The following is a 10,235-nucleotide window of genomic DNA, read 5'->3' as shown; positions in this document are numbered from 1 at the left end:
AAGCTCCACAGTTGAGAAGTTCAATTGATATTTTGGGGCGAAGAATCAAGAACTTCCACTGACTGTAAACTGATCAAATAGAGTATGTACATTAAAAGAAATGCTTACAAAGAACAATATGTTAAAATGCACCTTATCATCGTCATCATCAACACTGAAATTCATAATCAACTTATTTTAATGTTGCATTTTATGTAATTCCCTGCTTATTGACGAAAATATATTATGATTGATATCTTTGATTCAAGTAGAGAATTTCATAAATTATTGAGGGAAGTAAAATAGAATAATTGAATCCAAATTTAATTAGAATGTTAATACGCTGTTCATTGATCTTTCTTTGCATATTTGTTCTTTCTCCTTATACATTTATCTAACTCTTATAACTGACTCCACTTTAGCCAGAACAAGATACTTCTCAAAGTATCCTGCAGTTTTACAACTTTGACAGTACTGTTGAATTCAAAGCTACACAGTTTCCTGTGATAATAACACTTTAAATTAAAAGCAGCACTATTTATTATATTGTACTGTGTTTTAATTCCAAGACATCATTATATGGTATGCAAGAGAAATCAAAGCCATGATCACAGCAAGAAAATATGAAAAGCGTGCATGTAAAACTAATAGTTTATGTTAAGAAGTGTATGTTGTGTCCTTTTATACGATATGTAATGGTAGTGCGCTTATTTAGTTACACACAGCTACTGAACCACATGCTAATTAGAGTAAAAAAAACCTGTGATCCGCAATCGCTCAGTTCTGGCTTTTACAAAGGTACTTGTCTGTTTTTAATCAATACCAAATGGTGCACTTAGTTCCCAGCCTGAAAGTCGCTTGGAGAAACAGAGAGGAAGTTGTTCAAGGGAGTCAAAAAATGGGGAAAAAAAAGATAAACAGATGATGGTTTAAGAAAGTCTTTTCATAAATCTGGATACATAAGCTGTGGGCAGTCTTAGTGATCCAATTCAGGCACTCTGTCAAACTGGAAAGCTCTGCTGCTGCGTGTTTTATATCAGCACAATTCTAATATCCTCAAGATGGAGTTTGCCCTTATGAATTTACATTGTTGGTGGTTATCTGTTGCTCCGGAGGATACTCAGGAAAGGTAATAAGGCATGCTATCCACTTTAAGGTCTGTTGCACTCAAAATTAAATAAATGTGTTAATTAAATAGATAAATACCATAACTATTATAATAAGATAAAGTCAGTTCTTATTTTTAAACAAACCTTTTTAGTCTGAGATTAATTTTATGCATTATTCTCTCCTTATGTTTATAACTGTTTAGAATAAGAGCAAAACTTAATCAAATAGATGCGCACTATAAGTTTAATCATTATGGATTCTGCCATTACGTTATCTTCCCCTTTTGTATTCTTTTACTGGCTTACGTCTCTTTTTCTCATGAATTCACTCGCTTGCACATGTATATACTTCTTAGAGGCAGGAAATAGTTTCCAGCCAGTCTGGGCCTGGTCATTGGGCCCCTTCACAAAACATTAGTTTCGTCTGAATTTTGGAGACAGGAGACGCTGGGAATAACGACAGGATTTGGTTCAGTTTAGTCTCATTCCTGCTACAGTATGTGTGCTTTCAGTATCATGCGCTGAACAAAACTGTTTGGAATGGGTCATTGATCTCAGAAAGTCGAACAAGAGAAATCTTTAAACCTTCTGCACCAAGATTACGACCAGTTTGTGGACTATAATGCTGTCAGTTACTTACTCGGATGTGTGTAACGTAGGTAAGCTCTTACTAAAATTTCTGCTGTACAGTAACTCTTGTGGTAGAAATCTGTTACAGCCTTAAATGTTAAAGAGGTCGACGGTGAAACTTATTTTATTGAATGGGCTGGAACTGTAAAGTACTATATATTGAAGAGATATACCAGGGAGAGAAAGATCACTTACTAAAACCAATCAGAGAAACGTTAGCAAATACAGCTTGAGATGTTCAGATTTCATCCGCAACCCGTTCAAAAGCTGTAAGGAACTTTTGTTTACAATTCTAAATGCCATCATTCTACCACATAAATAAAGGCAGCCTCGTGGCATATTTGCCTGCAAAACTAGGCATATTTTAGTGTTATAAAATGTGGCATAGTCTGTTACAATATTGAGAATATGTCCACATCCCAGTAGATATTGATACCTGCCTTCAATGTCACATTTATTCTTTTGATGTATGATTGAAACTATAGATGTTTGAGAGTTGTCTGTTTTGTGAGCTGCTGACATTTGCTAAAGTGTATTATTTCACAAGGGGTGCTTTCAGCAATTTTTACTGCAGTTCAACTGTAACAAATCAGTTTTGTGTCTGCGTCTACATATCCCAGTGAATCTAATGGATTATCTGAGAATGAGTGCTTTATCTGCCTGCCATATCAACCAGGTCAATCAGAAAGTTAGAAGATCACAATTCAGCCTTCACGAGGTTGATTATTTTAAGATTGATAGATTATCTATATTTGTCATTAGCTATTCTGAAATATTTAGTTAAAAGAGCATGACCTTTAGGAGGTGAAGCATTTTGTTTATTGTTTATTGCTGTTTTCTTTGGCGTGTGTTGATATGTTTGCATTCTGAACCGAATGCTCAGGGGACAACTTAACTTTGTCAATTATGATTAAAACCCATGCATTGGCTCACTGCAACCTGGTTGATGTTGCCCAATGTGGAATGAAATCCATGTCCCCGGTCCTTACTCGTTGCCAGTGTCAGCAGGGGTATGTTGGAAACCACAAATTGCCCTTAGGCCTGCAAGTAGAAAATTTACCTGGGATTCCTGTTCCAGAATGCTATTCATCAATCCCAGTTGAAATGTGCACATGAATAAATATTAAATAAAAGGGCAATCAGTTTTAGATCCAAGACTCAATTTAATGCCTGAGTTTGGAAACGGGGCGGGTGTTCATAGGCATAGTTTCATTAACTGTGATCCTACCATCTTCTCAACTCCTCCCCTGCATTGATCAAGTACTAGGCAGGAAGAATGGATCTTGCACATATCACTCATGAGCTAATTGAGGCTATTAGTTACACACCAAAATACCTGACCTATCATTGCTTGTGTTCAACCAGCTTGGGGCAGGGGACCATCAAATGGGGAGATCACACTCTCAGCAAATCTGATTAACAGCTTATTACGGCAGGGATTTGGGGCCCCTCCCTTATTCAAAGGCCCACATGAGAAATCCAGAATCAGGGAGTATGTCCCTGCGAGATGCCAAGCCTCTGTCCTTGCTAGCCCTGTCTTAATCTTGCTGACCGGAGACTTCCATGTCTACATTCACCATCATCTGAAGACTGATGGGTAATCCCTCCTACAGGTCTGTGAGCTACACCAGCAGTGGCCACTGTGCCTGAGGGTATTGTCAGCTTTGGAGACTTGCCAGTTATCTGACTTGTTGGCAGCTCTTGGCAGTGGAATTCCTTCTCCACATGTGTCTTAATTTAGTTGTAAGCCCATCACTGTCAAGGCAAGTGCTTGGGAATTGAATTGGGGTCCCACAGAAAAGCACTGAGGGATGTTTACTGCTTCTCTCACTAATGGGTGAGACCCCTGTGGCACTTGTGGTCATTCATTTATGGGATAGTGGATTATGGTCTCATTTTGTGTATGCATTTGGCAAACAATAGTCTCAAGGAACCTCCGTTGTGAGGTAAACTGCATTATTGGCGGCAAATAGGTGGCAAATGGAGTTCAATGCAGATAAATGCGCGGTGATTCACTTTGGGAAGAATATAGGAAGGCAGAATACTGGGTCAATGGAAAGATTCTTGGTAGTGTGGATGTGCAGAGGGATCTTGGTGTCCTTGTACATAGATCCCTGAAAGTTGCCACCCAGGTTGATAGTACTGTTAAGAAGGCATACAGTGTGTTAAGTTTTATTGGTAGAGGGATTGAGTTCCGGAGCCATGATGTCATGCTGCAATTGTACAAAACGCTCGTGCGGCCTCATTTGGAATATAGCGCACAGTTCTGGTCGCTCCATTACAGGAAGGATGTGGAAGCATTGGAAAAGGTGCAGAAGAGATTTACCAGGATGTTGCCTGGTCTGGAGCAAAGGTCATATGAAGAAAGGCTGATGGACTTGGGTCTGTTCTCATTGGAGAGAAGAAGGCTAAGAGGGGATTTATTAGAAACATACAAGATGATCAGAGGATTAGATAGGATGGACAGTGAGAGTCTTTTTCCTAGGATGATGACGTTGGCTTGTACGAGGGGGCATAGTAGCAAATTGAGGGGTTATAGATTTAAGACAGATGTCAGAGGCAGGTTCTTTACTCAGAGAGTGGTAAGGGCGTGGAATGCCCTGATTGCCAATGTAGTTAACTCAGCCACATTACAGGCATTTAAACAGTCCTTGGATAAGCATATGGATGATGATGGGATATAGTAGGGGGAATGAGCTTAGATTAGTTCGCAGGTCGGCGCAACATCAAGGGCCGAAGGGCCTGTTCTGCGCTGTATTGTTCTATGCTCTATGTTCTATTTATTGAGTGGCTACAAGTTAATGAGCAGCATCATATAATATCTCAGGAGGAATGAGACACTTCAAGAGAAAAAGAGAAAAGTTCAAGGAAGAAAAGAATAATCAACTAACATTCAGAAACAAATGGTTATTAGTTACTGGAAAGCGAAATTAAAAGAGATTGATTCAGTTCAGATCTCTTGACTACACAATTAAATTTGGAGTTTGGAGAAACTACCACTATTTTAAATAAAGGTATGTCAATAAACAAAAGAGAAGATATGGGTAAATGTGAGGTTATCACTTTGGAAGGAAGAAACAGGAGGGTAGATTATCATTTGGACGGCAATAGATGGAAAGTGGGGAGGGGCAATGAAACCTGGGTGTCCTTGTACACCAATCACTAAAAGAATGCAGATGTAGCAAGTGATGAAGAAGACAAATATTATGTCGGCCTTCATAGCAAAAGGATGTGTGTACAGATGCAGGATATTTTGCTCCAAATGTACAGGGACATGATGAGAGTGCAGCGAGAGTATTGTTTTGGTCTCTTAATTGGTTATGGAGGGAGTTTAGTAAATGTTGACCAGATTGATTCTTGAGATGACAGCACTAATGTCTAAGGATAACTTAAGTTGCTTCAGACTATGTTCACTGGAGTTTGGAAGAATGAGGGCAGATCTCATTAAAAAAAACCTGTACAACGATACCAAGACTGGAGAGGTTAAATGCAAGATGTTCATGATGGCCAGGGAATCCAAAGCCAGCATTCAAGGACTAAGGGCAGGTGTGAGGCCATTTAGGACTGAGATGAGGAGAAAATTATTTCACCCAGACTAGTGAACCTGTGGAATTCCCTGCATCAGAAATTGGGTGGGGCAAAACATTGAATGTTTTCAAGAAAGAGACAGGTATAGTTTTTAAGGCTAGCAAAATCGAAGGGTGTAAGGAGAATATGGGGACAGGGTAATGAGGTGGATGATTAACCATGACCACATTGAATGATAGTGCGGGCTCAATGGGTAGAATGGCCTACCTCTGTTCCTTGCTTCTGTTTCTATGTTGGTACGGCAACATATCAAAATCTCTGCTGAGGGGATGCTATCTGCTGCTGGAGCATCCACAAACAAAAAGATCCCTTTTCACAGCTGATCATTGATAATGTAGGAGAATTGTAGACCTGGCAGCTGTTCATTCCTAACCTCTATGCCTTGTTTAATATTCATCCTGTCATGTCTACCATCTTTTTCATTCCTTCCACTGTGTTGAAATTGTTTGATTGCTTGTCTGACAACCAAAAGCTGATGAGGAGAAATTTGCTCCAGTTCAATTTTGGGAAAAGTGAAGTCACTGGGCAGAATTAAGGTTGCCAATGGGGTGCCTTGCTTGTGGGCTGGAGAATGGTGGGCCCTCTGTATCGCCTTCACTAGGAAGGGCTGCTGAATTAAATGATCAATGGAACGCCTACTCTGAGATTAAGGACTCTCAACGTTGGTACCCCACCTATAATCCACCCTCTACCATCAGAGTGCTAGTTAATCAGAAGTCAGCAGCTCTCCACTGCCTTGAGCACCCTTGAAGACAGTCACTGGCAATTCACTCACTGTACCCCTGGATCAATGAGGGATGCTGGGCCAATGTTAACAAACGTAAAATATAGTTTAGAGAATGGGATGACAACTTAGCGGAAGATAAATGGAAGCAAAGATGATAGGTGTCAAAAAATGCCTCCCTCTCAATGTTCTGGAGTTTCGAATGAGAGACCCCAATGAGGGAGAAGGAAAGCAAATATGTGAATTTGAGGGAGTGAGAATCCTAGCCCACCTCAAGGTTCATCAAGTAGAGGCAACAATCTCATGGGCTCCCCACACTTCACAATCTTACTTTATGACATAAGGCCATACCTCAAAACCCACTTCCAGGCAGGGAAGTCTCACCCACCACAAATCTCTGTTCCTAGCTACCAACTCCAGTTATCTCTATGACAAGGGTCTGACACTGAACCAGACTTTTGGCAAAGTCAGTGCCATTTTTAACTCTAAGGTGAGTTAACAACCACGGATCCCAGCCATCACTAAAACTGTCTCTATCCATGTCCATATCATTACCCAAATCCACGATTCTCTCAGCCTTTATGATGCTGCTGTCTTCAATAATGCCTTTGTTACTTCCAGATATGTACATATTACTTTCTCTTGGCCAGCCTCCAACATTTATCCTTTATAAACTTAAGTTCATTCAAACCTCGGCTACCCATATCCTCATGCACATCCATTTCAATTTGCCCATCGTTGCTCACTGGCCTACAATAGCTCCCAGTTAAGCAATGCCTCAATTTTAAAATACTCATCCTTGTTTTCTAATCTATCCATGTGCTGAATTTTACCTCTGTCTGCAATCTCCTCTTTCTTAATAACTCTGTGATATCAGTGCTCAACGGTGTTCTGAGTTCTTAAGTAGTCTCAATCTTAATTGCCCCACTATTGGTCACTGTGCCTTCAGTTGCCTGGGCCCTAAGCTCTCTGCAACTTCCTCCCTATAACTGTCCACCTCACTATTTTACTTCCTCCATGAGAATGCTTCTTAAACCAAGCTTTTGATCATTTGTCCTAATGTAACTCAGTGTAGCCTAGTGTCAAATTTTGTTTGATAATACCTTCGTTGATTTTATTCTGTAAAAGGAACTCCATAAACAAATGTTGCTGATGTTATTATGCTGGTTTGGACTTCTGAAATAAAGCTTGAAGCATATTTTGCAGCAATGCAAGTATAGCGCAACCAATGTGCATTTTAGAAGGATCACTTGAGAAATATTGACGAAAGGGGCATGTTAATATAATCACATCTTAAATTATTATTGTCAAATGCCATTAAGTTCAGACTTGTGTAGGAACACTAATTTAGTTTCCAAAATACAAATGTTTGAAATCTTGATCATTGTGTGGTCTTACCTCAATTATTCTCTGTGATCCGTCAAGTTAATTCCACTTTAATCCATTGTTCAAACTCACAATATCATCCAAAAAGCCAAAAGCCTTGCATTTATATAGCGCTTTTCAGCTCCACCAAATAACTCAAAGTGCCAATAACTCCGTGAAGTGCTTTTAAAATGTCACTGTTTTTGTTCAGTGAAACAGTACATGAGATAAACATTGTACAATTTAATTTAAGTCATGGGTTAAGATTGTGATATTTTAGACATTTGTTTATCAGTAACCCGTTGGCTGTCAGAACTTTTTTTATAAAATGCTGTTAGTTTAGGATTGATTTAAGAATATGATACAATCAAAATCAGTTTTTGTTGCAGTTATAGAACATGCATAGAACATAGAACATAGGACAGTGCACCACAATACAGGCCCTTCAACCCATGATGTGGTGCCAACCTATTATCCTACTAAGATCAATCTACCCTGCATACCATACATTTTATTATCTTCCATGTGCTTATCCAAGAGTCGCTTAAAAATCCCTCATGTATCTGATTCCATAATCACTGCCTGCAGCGCATCCCACACACCCACCACTCTCTGTGGAAAGAACCTACCTCTGACATCTCCCCTATACCTTCCTTCAATCACCTTAAAATTATGCCCCCTCATAGTCGTCATATCTGCCCTGGGAAAAAAAGTCTCTGACTATATACTCTACCTATGCCTCATTATCTTGCACACCTCTATCAAGTCACCTCTCATTCTTCTTCGCTCCATTGAAAAAAACCTAAGCTTCCTCAACCTTTCCTCATGAGGCCTGCAGTCCAGTCTAGGCAGCATCCTGGTAAACCTCCTCTGCACTCTTTCTGAAGCTTTCACATCTTTCCTATCATGAGGTGACCAGAACAAAACACAATATTCCAAGTATGGTCTAACCAGAGTTTTATAGAGCTGAAGCATAACCTCATGGCTTTTAAACTCAGTTCCCCTGCCAATGAAACCCAACACACCATATACTTTCTTTACAACCCTATCAATTTGGGTAGTAACTTTGAGGGATCTATGGGCATGGATCCCTAGATCCCTCTGTTCCTCCACACTGCCGAGATTCCTGCTATTAACCCTGTATTCTGTATTCAAATTTGACCTTACTTCTTTAACTGCGAGTCTAACCCTCCGTCTACTGACTCTTTCTCCTGCCTCCAACACACCCCCTCCTCTTGGGCACCACCCCGAGGCCTCCTGCCCTCCCTCAACCTCTTCATCTCCAACTGCCATTGAGACATCAATTGCCTCAACCTCTCCACCCGTCTCACCCACTCCAACCTCTCCCCTGCAGAATGTGCAGCCCACCGCTCCCTTCGCTCCAATCCCAACCTCACCATCAAACCCGCAGACAAGGGAGGCACAGTTGTAGTGTGGCACACTGACCTCTACATCGCCGAGGCCAGGCGCCAACTCTCCAACATTTCCTCCTATCACCCCCTTGATCATGACCCCACCTCCAACCACCAAACCGTCATCTCCCAAACCATCCACAACCTCATCACCTCAGGTGACCTCCCACCCACAGCCTCCAACCTCATTGTTCCCCAAAACCCCCGCACCACCCGCTTCTATCTCCTTCCCAAAATCCACAAAACTGCCTGTCCTGGTCGACCCATTGTCTCCGCTTGCTCTTGCCCCACCAAACTCATCTCCACCTATCTGGGCTTCATTTTCTCCCCTTTGGTCCAGGAGCTCCCAACCAACATCCATGACACCACCCACGCCCTCCACCTCCTCCAGGACTTCCAATTCCCCGGTCTCCAACACCTCATCTTTACCATGGACATCCAGTCCCTATACACCTGCATTCCCCATACAGATGGCCTAAAGGCCCTCCGCTTCTTCCTGTCCCGCAGGCCCGACCAATCCCCCTCCACTCACACCCACATCCGCCGAGCCAAACTTGTCCTCACCCTCGACAACTTCTCTTTCAATTCCTCCCACTTCCTACAGTGTTGAGGTGTCAATAAAGATGGCTATTTTGACCTGAATGATGTCAAGCTTTGTGAGTCTCGCACAAATCCAGGGAAGTATCCCATCATATTCCTGACACATGTCTTGTAGGTAATGGACAGGCACTGTGGAGACTGGAGGTGAGTGTCTCATTGCAGATTTCCTAGCCTTTTACCTCATCTTATAACCATAGATATAAATATATTGCTGGTCCAGTCCATTTCTGCTCAATATTAACCCCTAGGATTTTGATAGTGAGGATTCAGCAGTGATAACACATTTGAAGTTCAAGGGGAGATGATTAGATTTAAATATTAGAGTTGATCATTGCCTGTTTCTTGTGTTGTGTGAATGTTACTTGATCAAGTGGACTGTAGCGGTTCAAGAAAATGATCATCATCACATTATCAAGAGCCATGATGTGGAGTTGCCGGTGTTGGGTTGGTATTGGACAAGGTCAGAAATCACACGACATCAAGTTATAGTCCAACAGGTTTCTTTGAAAACATAAGCCTTTGGATCCTCACTCCTTCTTCAGGCTATGAATGTTGCTTGTAATCTGAGATCACTCATGTCAATTCTTTCCACTACAGTAGAATCCATACAGTGTGGAAACAAGCTCTTTGGCCCAACAAGTCCAGACTGACCCTCAGAACATCCCACCCAGACCCATCTCCCTAACCTAAACATCCCTGAACACTAAGGCAATTTAGCATGGCCAGTCCACCTAACCTGCACATCTTTGGGCTGTGGGATGGAACAGAGCACCGGGAGGAAACCCATGCAGACACGGGGAGAACGTGCAAAATTCCACACAGACAGTC

At 41.4% G+C, this 10,235-nt stretch overlaps 1 protein-coding gene across 2 annotated transcripts in view; it reads left to right on the top strand.

The window, feature by feature from the left end:
• Positions 1-1,007: 1,007 nt before the first annotated feature.
• dlc1 (DLC1 Rho GTPase activating protein) overlaps positions 1,008-10,235 on the top strand; it is a 512,227-nt gene continuing 502,999 nt past the window's right edge. Inside the window, exon 1 of one of the 2 annotated variants that reach the window (XM_048532709.2) lies at positions 1,008-1,108. The gene's annotated coding sequence lies outside the window, so the exon portion shown is untranslated. Of the gene's footprint in view, positions 1,109-1,596; positions 1,748-10,235 lie in introns of those variants that run through there. The other variant, XM_048532700.2, reaches the window with a different exon arrangement.

This window comes from Stegostoma tigrinum, chromosome 1 (assembly GCF_030684315.1).
Source record: "Stegostoma tigrinum isolate sSteTig4 chromosome 1, sSteTig4.hap1, whole genome shotgun sequence".
NCBI classification, from domain to species: domain Eukaryota; kingdom Metazoa; phylum Chordata; class Chondrichthyes; order Orectolobiformes; family Stegostomatidae; genus Stegostoma; species Stegostoma tigrinum.
Note: the sequence above shows the minus strand (reverse complement) of the source record. Positions and strands in the feature narration are given on the sequence as shown.